Consider the following 11306-nt stretch of genomic DNA (forward strand, 5'->3'; position numbering starts at 1 on the left):
TAACTGGTGCCAAATTACTCGCTTGTCAGGCTCCATTAGTCTCTGTTGCTCAGGCTACTCCTATGCCCAGAGGGGCCACCATCAGGAGGCTCCAACGAGTCCCTGGAACCTGAGTTCAGGGGAAGTTCAAGATCATGTGAAAGAGAGAGGGAAAGTCCAAGGTCTTAAATCATGAGGATGCTAGGCAATTCTCACTAGTCCTTCATCCAGAGCATAGCCGGGGTGGGGTCTGGGAACAAGAAGCTATCTTATCCTTGTATATTTGAGCGTCCTGGGATAGGAAGAGTGCCATTCTCACGACTTCTGGATAACACCGAGAATAAACTAAAACAGAAGGTCAACAGATCAAATGCTGGAAGTTTGAATTTTTAATCAGATCTGGTTACTTCCCAATAAAGCAAGCAAGTCTAAAAACTAGCGGAAATCCATTCTCTCCACCACATACTTCCCAGTGATAGTTACAAGCATTAAATAGAGAGAGTAGGTATAGTTTGTTAGGGACGTGTGTGGGTGTGTGTGTGTGTGTGTGTCACATGGCAATTGTATATGGATGGGAGCCTAAGGCATGGGAGAAGAGACTGGAGATAGATTTGACCAGCAAAGGCCTTATATATAAACTATTGGACCTTTATCCTGCCCAGTGATAAACTATGGTTATTAGGAAACAAAGTTGCAGAAGAACCAGTAATATCCCAAGGTCACATAGCTTCTAAATGCCAGTCACTCTAAGATAACAGGGAAAGTAAGAGAATAGTCTGTTTTAAGGGAAATGAGATATTCATAGAGGCCCATGGGCAGCTGTTCATTCCTGGGTAATGAGACAAGAAGCTAATGTAGAAGCAAGCCGCCCTGGGAGCCATATTAAGTGATAGACTTTAATCTTGCCAATGACCGGGAACTTCTCAAACATTTTTAAGCAGGAAGTGTCACAACACAGTTGCGTTTTAAAAATGAGAATACGAACTAGAAGGGACAAAAATCAGAGGTAAAGAGAGGAGTTGGGAAACTGTAGATGTTACCACGAAAGTCATGACGACAACCCTGTGCCGCCCTCGTCTCTCTGATGAAGGAGAGAAAGCCTTGGAATACAGAGATTCTCCAGAAATACTCAGCAGATAAAAATCACCAGATCTTAGGCCACATAAGGCCTTCACTGACCTTATCATCAGTCTCTTCTCCCATGCATCTGGCTCCTACGAACAATTGTCATGTGAGTGGTACACTGGTGTTATATCAAACTATGCCATAATGCAAGAACAGATACAGGCCTCTCAGTCTGGAAAGATGATATCAAATAAGTAAGAAAATGGAAAGGTTTGTGTTGCTGACCACGGGAAGGTGGTGTAGCCAGGGTTTGGGCTTGGGTAGAACTGAGTGGTCTGGAAAGCTCTCTGAGGAGATGGCATTCGGACTTGCTGAGGCCGCGTGAGAGGCAGAAAGGAGTGGTCTCTCAGATTAGAGGAATCCAAAGCTTGCCAGGGCAGCCAGGACAAAACGGAGCAAAGAAGGAAGTAAGGTCAGAAAGAAGCTGTGGACAGATCATTTGTAGTTTGTAAAGAAGGTCAGGAAGCTAAATTTTATGGGTAGCTGGTGGGAGAAAGAAGTGACTTCATCTCATTTAAGTTGCTAAGCAATCACTATAGATGCTTCATGGGAAATATCAACATAGCATGGGTAAAAGCCAGGAGGAAGGTTTGTGGTGTTCCATCAAGAAAACGTAGGAGCTGAAGAGATGGCTCAGAGGCTAGATTCTTACTGCTCTTTCAGAGGACCCAAATTTAATTCCCAACACCCACATTAGATAGCTCACAAGCACCTGAAATTCTACACACACACACACACACAGAGAGAGAGAGAGAGAGAGAGAGAGAGAGAGAGAGAGAGATTAAAAAATGTATGTTAAAAAATTTTATTTAGTAGCTTTGAGATGAGGAGCAGATTGAAAAGCATTTTCCTAGGTAAATGCAGAGGGTAAGCCAGAAAAGAATCAAGTGTGACCGTGCTTGGAACTTGAGTAATGAGGATGGGGAAGATAGAGAAATCAAGAACTTTATTATAATGTCTCTTGTCATGCAAACCCAGGGCCTCAAGAGCTTCAAGGCACTGTGTCCAGATACTGATGAGAGAACTGAGTGGATTCTACAGGGTTTGGCTATTGTTATTACTCATGCAATCCTTGGCAATGGTCAACCAGGAGACGTGGTGCCAGCTAGGGCCTTCAAGCAGCAGCAGCAGTTCTGCAGATGCAGAACAAAGAGAAACAAGGCCAGGGCTCAGGGCTGCTAGATGACACTTAGTGGGCATATGCCACTTGTCATCTCACTATCTTCAAATAAGGAGACACACGCACACACATACATACACACATACACACACATACATACATACACACACACGCACACATACATACACACATACACACACACACACACACACACACACACATCAGCATTTACTCTTCCAACCTGCAGACCCCCCTGCAAGGACAAGGGTTCTGTGGCCACCTCGGGCACTGGAATATTTCCCTTGCTCCAGTTTCTGGTGCATGTCCCTTGAGATGAGACATCAAACACATATTTGTAACTTTAATTTTTTTCAAACCTTATTTTTAATGATGGTTCTTAAACACTTTAACCTCCCTTGTAGTCCACCACCCACCAGAGGTAGTGGGGGAAAAGAATATGGGAAGAAGTGGACTTGTTTAGAAAGGTTCTTTGGAGTAATTCACACCTGTGTTGTCTGGAAATCGGCAGTTCAGTTTACAGGGCAGCAGGCAGTGGCAGCTTGATCCACTCATAAACATTTCACGAATACACCAGCAGTCCAGTTTGGTAGTGTCAGGTTAGCAACAGCAGTGACACGATCTAACAGAGACAGCCAAGCCCCATATTGCACCACAACAGCTACGGGATGTCAGTTGATGCTGGGAGCAAGAAATTATTGTCATGTCCCCCTGGTGTGTCTTGACTATCCCGTCCACTTGAACATAAAGTCCTAATGCTAGGCCAATTTAAATAATCATAACCACTGCCAAAGTTTGGTTGTTGTCAAAGCTTTAAAGAGATGTGTGGACAACCCTCAGAGAGCAGGAAAGCCCATCCTTAAAGCCTACCCAGTAGTGGGCAAGTTTATATCTGATTTATCTATCCTCCAATAGAGTAAGTAGTCAGTACCTTGATAGCAGCTTTTCCTCTATAACGATCCCCAGAACCCTTCTATTGCCAAGACCAGAAACCTATGGGCTATGTGGGACCATGTGCCCCAGAACCCCCAGTTGAATCCTTCTTGATCAACACACAGTTTATTCTGCAGAATGGGTCCTATCAAATGGCTACATGCCTGTACCTGTTTCTTTGTGTGTAATCTTCTGTTGATTCCCATGCTGCCCAAATTGTTGATGGAGACTCAATATCCTACCAACCAGTAGTCCAGTAGCCCCACAAACTCCTTCATTTTTCTTCACTATGTAGAAAAAAAAGAATCCCGCCCCTTGTCTATCACCACCTATGGCAGTACTTTCATATCTAACATCTTAGGGTTACTATTGCTGTGGCGAAACACCATGAACTTAGGGAAGAAAGAGTTTATTTCACTCATGGTTCCATAGAACAGTTCATCATCAAAAGTAGGAACTCAAGCAGGGCAGGAACCTGGAGGCAGGGCTGATGCAGAGGCCATGGAGGAGTGCTGCTTACTGGCTTGCTTTTTATGGTTTGCTCAGCCTGCTTCCTTATAGAACCCAGGACCACCAGCCCTGCGTGGTCCCACCCACAATGTGCTGCCCACCCCAACATGAGTCACTAATTTTTTTTAAAAAGACTGCCCTAAAAGCTTGCCTACAGCTAGATCTTTGGAAGGCATTTTCTCAGGTGAGGGTCCCTCCTCTTTGATGACTCTAGCTTTTGGTCAAGTTGACATAAAACTAGGCAGCGCACCTAACAGAGAACTCAAAAATGCTATCTACAAGACAGATTCTTGGACTTTGGATTTACTACCAGTCCCCTCTCCTTCAAGTGAGCCAGCAAGCTTTCTGAGCTAAACTATATCTGGAAGGTAGAGGTTAGCAGAATGCAATCATGGAATGGAATGTCGGAATAACTGTGGATTTTACCCACTGCACTAGGTCAGAGAACACTACAGTAGGGCTGTCCAAACACCCTGAGTTAACACAGGAACAGTCCCTGGGACCTTGCCATGTGGTGAGTTTTTGTTTGTTTTGTTTTGTTTTGTTTTGTTTTGTTTCAGTTGTTATATCAAAGCTGAATAAAGCATGGAGCCAATACAGCACACAAAAGTCACGTTCCAGCTGTGTTCCTAAGCCTCCCAACACCTCACCAATGTTATACACAGCTTGTGTGTGGAGGGCACTACCTTATGTATTTCCCTATAATCTACTGTCGTGCATCAGCTCCCGTCAGGTAGGTGGACAGGCCGTACCAGTGAATTAAGAGGACTCTACACTAGCCAGATGAAGTTTACTTTGTCCAGTTCATGGACTGTTTTGATGATTTCTGGGGTCCTTTGCTTCAAGATAGGCTGGGGTCACACATCTACCTTGGGGATAGTAGAGCCTCTTGAGGGTGTTTTCCATAACCCCTCAAGGTGAGTCTCATAGGGGTAACATGTTTGGTTCCCTTGTGTCTTAACTGAAATGCCTCCACAGGCCTTTGCAGGTACTTCACCGGCAAGCGTCTACCCCTATGGTAAATTTGAGGACTAAGGCAAAGTGCTCAGTAGAACTTCACAGGCAGATGTCACAGTCCAAAGGAAAAAAAAAAAAAAAACAGAGCACTAACCCTTTCAGCTGATGGTTTGTCTACCATGGTCATCTGCTCCTAGGTAAAGGTCCTGAAGCATGTCTGTGTCCCCATGGTTGTGTCCCTATGGCCGTGTCCCCACGTATACATGTACCTTCAGCCTCGGCGTCTACCAGCACAGCAACTGTGTGTGTGCTATGGGTGACTATCATTTACTCAGATGTACATAGTGTTTCTAGTCCAGGAATGTGACCTGAACCCCCAAATCTTGACCAGTTCTCTGTTCCTTGTTTCCCCAGAGCCAAGCACCTATCAGACTGCCTCCAGCAGTCTGAATGGGTGGCTCAGGGGAAGGATATTTTATGTGGCATCCATCTGGAGGCTGGGCCTAGGTTTCTTTCCTCAGCCTTGCTGGGTGTCTGTTTCAGACTTCATTTTTAACATAGTGTCTTTATTGATTACTTTTATAAAATGTACCCCCATCTTCCCTTACTTCCCAGTCCTTCCAGGTCTGCCCCCCTACATGCCCTGTGGCCTCCCTCCCCCCACCAAATTTTTTTAAAAGTCTAATTTGTGCTGTCCATATAGTCACTCAAGCCTGGTCAATCCACCAGTGGTCAATCTCCTAAAGGAAGGTAAGTCCTTCCCCTCTCCAACCCCTCCAGAAGCTATCTATTGTGGAGAGCTACACTTTAGCATCCTTCTCACAAATTTTAAGAGATCTCTTTGATGGCTTCCTGTCTAGATTGTTACTTTGTGGGGAGAGAGGGGTCACTGAAGCCTTCCATGTCCCTCTCTCTCAGCTACGAGTCTGCAGCCATTGATACCACTGCAGAAGCTTCCTCGTCCTTTAGAGTCAGCAGGAGCACGGAGCATCGACTTCCACATAGTATATGATAACAGCATGGGCCATGAACATCCACCTGGCCTCTGGTGTCAGCACGTGCCTCAGACCTCAGCATGGTCTCCAGTACAAGTAAAGTCCATGGGCACCAACACGGTCACCAGCAGCAGCCCAGCCCATGAGCATCAGCATGGTTTCAGATAGCAACACAGACCACAGATATCTGAATTGCGTTTGATGGTAACACAAGCCAGCTCTGCCCCCAATCTGCAGCAGGACTCCAGACCCCAACATGGTCCTCAGCATCACAGCCTATGAACATCCATCCACATGGTCCTGTATGGCTACATGGGTCGTCATGGACCACGGCATGTCCCACATGAACAGCTGCCACAGAACCATAGACCCAAACATGGCCCCAGCAGCAGCACAGACACCTGCATGACTTCTGTGGTAACTTGGGCCACAGACACTGGAGCAGGACCATGGACTCAGATATGCTGCTCCCTCATCCCTCAACCTCCATCCCCCTCCCCCACAACCTGCGGCAGCAGGGACCACAGACATCACCACAGACATCACGGCCTCAGGTGGAAGCACAGGCCATGCACATCAAGCCTCCGGAGGTTGCTCAGGCCTTGGGATGGAAATGGTTCAAGCCGTCTCCACTGCACACTCTCTGCTCCATTCCTCCATCTTTCTCACCCCTCCATCAAAAATTCATTCATCGCAGTGGCATTGAAAACAGCATCTCATCACTATATAGTTTTGCCCACACAGCTCTACATGCAAATACTCATGGCCATGAGTCACTGGTCTCTCTCAGGGCCTCTGGTCTCTAAAGCACTGTGAATACTGGACTTCTTCCATGGCAGCCATGCCTCAGGTTTTCATCTCCAATGGTGATGTCCTGCTCCCAGACCTGGCTCTGCTCACCGGCTCTTTCTTCTGCTTCAGCAGCTCATAGATGGAGCAGGTGTTGTAGTTGACCAACGCCAAGCAGTGGATCTGGGCCCAGATGGCTGACGAGTTGGTCAGGTCAACCCACACTGTCGTGGACTTTTCTGAAGTTCCCCCTACCCTGCTATGTCTCAGACTTCTAGTAGCAGGCTTACCCCCTCTTTTCCTAGGTAGGAATACTTACTTCCTTTCCTTAGGATGAGACTTCCAAAGTTTCATTAGTAAAGCATTTGGCTGACTGGCTTTGGGGTATCTGTTCCTGTCTTTACCAATCAGTTCACATCTGCTTTGAGGGTCCTCTCAACTGACCAGTTTTTATTGACTGTACCTTGTCTTTGTCTCATTCTTTCTGTCTCCCATAGGTCTGTCATACTGTTCTGATCCACCCTCTCTAGGAATTCCCCAGGATCTTTAGCTTTCACTGCATAATGGGCAAGACCAGTGGTTTCATCCTCAACCCTTACATCAACCTCACAATCCATCTCGCTCCCACACTGGTCCCGCACCTGGAGAATCCTACTTCCCACTAGAAACTGTGGAGCAGTCTGTGCTCCTGCAGTCTGGTGTCACGACCAGAGGTAGCCTTTGGCTGTGCATCTACTAGCTGTAGCTCTGCCTGACTACCCTGGTTGTCAGTCTGTGCCAACCTGGCACTGTTTCTGACCTCAGCTTCTGCTGTTATCTGTTGGCTCATGAGTAAGAGCCTACTTCCTTGTCTGCCCCTTCTCTGAGCAAGTGCAGCAGGGCCATGCAACAGCGGCAGCTCAGTTCATATACTCCCACTACTGATTTGCTTGCTATCTTCAATAAACAACATAGGCTAGCCCCGGATATGCCCTACAGAACCCTTATCCTCACACAGCCCATTCAGTCCATATCCACACACAGCCCATTCAGTCCAATCCTCTCTAGTGCCCTGTCCACTATCACACTAATTATTACATAAGCTGACACCTCAAAAAATCTCAGAGTATTATTATCAGAACTCAATGGTAAGTATTTAAGAAAGCCTCAGAGGACTGCCAGCAGCAGCAGCTTATACTGACACAGAACAAAGAGGCACACGGGTCTTGGTGTTAGGGTTGTGCTAGCTGACAGCAGATGGGCCCACTCTGTTCATCTACCTTAACCTTCCTTCTCTGTTCCACCATCTTCAAAGGAAAGAAATGGACAGGAACCTCCCCTCACATCAGTACTCACTCTTCCAAACTGCAGACTCCCTGCAAGAACAATCACCTCACTGTAATCACCTCCGACACTGACTCTGGAATATTCCCTACACCTGAGCAAGGAACTAAGCCAACCAAAAAGTGAGAAACACAATGTGGGATTCAGGAGTGACACTAAGGATAGAGATGAACATTTCACAATGTCCAGCCTATGGGTGGGACTTACAGCCAAAGGACCTGGTGATATTCTTTGTGAATAAGACAGAGCTCAAGACAGAGTTCCAAGGCATTCACATATTTGAAGTCAGGAAGAAAAAGAAACAAGATAGGAGAAGCAAGGGAAGGATGATGACTTAGCGCTGCTGTTTGGCAGGAAGATGCAAGCCTGTGTGGTGAAGAAAATAGTAGGAAAGGCTCAGAGACCGACTGGGACAGATGCGTCTGACAGGTAACATCATAAGAGGATAGATAATTGGCCACTGAGTTTCACAACTCGAAGGCCATTGACACATTTGATCGCAGGGCAACTATAGGGACAAAGTTCGGTTACAGTAAGCTGAAGGGAGAAGATAAGAAAATAGCTAGTGTGAGATGACAAAATACAACTGAAACAGCTGAAAGGGGGAAACACTTTCATTTGTTCTCTGTTTCGAAGTTGTTTATCCATGGTCACGTGATCCTATTGCATCCGGGCCTGTAGTAAGGAAGAGCACCATAGAAGAAAGACAGCAGAAGAAAGCTGCCCGCATCCGGTCACCAGGGAAACAAAGTAAGGTAAAGGGCAGAGGTCCCAGTGTACTCCTCAAGGACATGCCCTCCCAGTGAGCCAACTCCTCCCCACTCTACCCCTACCTCCTTATGCTTCCACCACAGGATTTTGACCAAACCTTCAACACAGAGACTTCTGGAAACACTCCAGATTCAACTACAGCAAGGGCTCCATATCCTCAGGAAGAAAAGTATCTTGCAAAAGGTAAGAGGTCAGGGAAGTGTACAGGGCCTGAGGAGATCAGTGAGACTCAGGGTGGGTGATGCAGAAACACATGCACTTCCCCAGATGAGCCAGGAGACCAGAGGTCACCAGAGCAGTAGCTCCATCTGGATTTGTGTGACTTACTCCAGCTGCATTGACACATCAGAGCTAGCAGCACAGAAGGCAGAATCCACATAGTGCTGGGGGGTCTGAGTCTAGCAAAAAGAATGATATAATCTAAAGTACTGACTATGGTGTTACTCAGACAATTGAGCCAAACCTTGGAAGTCCTAAAGAAGAACTCCTGAGGAGGTGTGTGTGTGTGTACTGGGACCAAAAAAAAAAAAAAAGACTGTGGAAGGACAGGCAGGGTAGGAATGAGGTCATTGGGAGCCAATAAGAAGCTGGTCTGAAAGGAAGACCAGAGGTCCTGAGCTGACTAGGAAATCAGTCCTCAACCACATTAGTCATGCTCCATTCTTGTCAAAGGACGTGGATGGCTAGCAAGACTAGTTACCAGAAAGAAACTGCAGCAGCCACTGCTTGTGGAAACTGTCAACAAGACTGGGAAGATGCTTTAGTGTATAGTGGGTAAAGTGCTTGTTATGTGAGCATTGGCTCTCCAGAATACATATAAAAACCAAATATGGTGGCGTGAGTCTATAGACCCAGAACTGGTATTGATAAGACACGTAGGTCCTACGCTCACTAACCAGTGACTCTAGCTGAAATGAGATCCAGGTTCAGTGAAAGACACTATGTCAAAAAATAAGGCAGAGAGTGATAAAGGAAGACACCTGACAGACCTCTGGACTCTATGCACACAATAGATCAAATGTTCTCTCTCTCTCTCTCTCTCTCTCTCTCTCTCTCTCTCTCTCTCTCTCTCTCTCACACACACACACACACACACACACACACACACACACAGGATGAGGAGGCAGGGGGGAAGGAGGGGGAGAGTGAGAAAGAGAGAGACACAGACAGAGAGGCATAGCCTAGCTTTGGAGACTGAGTTTACACCAGCTTCGCAACAGCCCTAATGTGGGCGCATTTGAGGTAAGACTCTGCCTGTTAAGGCAGAGATAGGCGACCTTTCCTAGCCTTCAGAAAACCATCCTGTGACACTCTTCCAAAGCAGTGTCACCTTGTGCTTCATGATCCCCAGACATTCAAGCGTGGGTTGACAAATAATCAAAGGAAAATCTGAGCACAGAAATCCTCTTTCCTTCTACAGAAATTGTTGGGATTTTTTACCCAACTCCTCTCTGTTCAGAAAAAGAGCTTCTCTCATTCTTTAACATAAATCAACAACCATAACCCCCAACTCCATAAGCCTGTACCTCCATATGTGGCCTAATGGAAGGAAGCACCGTATCAAGGTGAGACTCTTCCACATCAGTGCATTGTAGGCTTGGGGGAGAAATATAGATAAGAGGTGTTCTATGTCCTTTGCTGTCTCCTAGATACAGTGAGTTCTTGGTTTGCATGGGCCTTCCTGGCCCATATGACAAATTCTCAGTCCTCAGGGTGGAGTTGTTGGGAGGTAAGAGAGCACTGGAGGCCAAGGTAACATGTGTACCTTACAAGCATTAGGACCTGAATTGGCCCCTAGTTCCTGTGTAAAAGATAGAGGTGGTATTGCACCTTGGACTCCTAATACTGAAGAGACGGATGTGTAGTCTACTTGACTGAGCTACAGGCCAGAAAGAAGCCTGTCTCAAAAGTGTATACATAGCGTAACACCCAAAGTTGACCTCTGGTTTGTATACATATGCACATACATACACATTCACAAGCATGCATGTGTACCTGCATGAACATATGCATCCAAGAGTATACCTGTGCGCACACACACACACACACACACACACACACACACACAAAGGGAGGGGAGGATCCTAGTGAGAGATTTCCTGGTCTTTGGGAAGTATCTTGTGTGTGTGCATGCACACACATATAAGCTTTTAAAAAACTTATTTTAATAAGGGTTCTTAAAAGGCTTTAACCTCCCTTGTAGCCCACCACCACCACAGGTAGTGGAAAGAAAAAGTCAATAGGGCAAAGGGGGATTGGACCTGTTTAGAATTAGTTCTTTGGGGCGATTTCCAAAATCTCTGTTGTTGGAATAGCAGCAGTTCAGTTCAAACAAAGGAGCAGTTGCGCTGGCAAACACCATCCAGCAAAGGCAGTTTGATCCAGAAGAAGCTGCAAGGCTCGGCTAGTTGGCTTGAGTCCATAGAAGATGGCGGAAGCAACTGGAACACCACCAGAAGTTCTTCGGTGTTTCTTTCTCTGAAGTCATGACAGACAATGACCAGTGAAGAAGGCAAGGTGAACTGATGCCACACCATTGTCCCACATGTTGGGCTATACTGATACCCTTTCCGAACATCACATGTCCTCTCAAGCATCCACACTAGCAAAACATCACTGTGCCCCTTTTCCAGGCAGCTTCCAGAAAAACATCACATTTGTTCTCAGCAAAATATCCTCCCACATGTCTGCTTCAGCAGAAGCATCCTCTCATAAGACAGTGTCCAGAAAAACATCACACGACACAACTGAGTTGCCAAAGAAACCAGAAATTCCCACTTCACACA

This window comes from Rattus norvegicus, chromosome 1, assembly GCF_036323735.1.
Source record: "Rattus norvegicus strain BN/NHsdMcwi chromosome 1, GRCr8, whole genome shotgun sequence".
In the NCBI taxonomy this organism is placed as follows: Eukaryota; Metazoa; Chordata; class Mammalia; order Rodentia; family Muridae; genus Rattus; species Rattus norvegicus.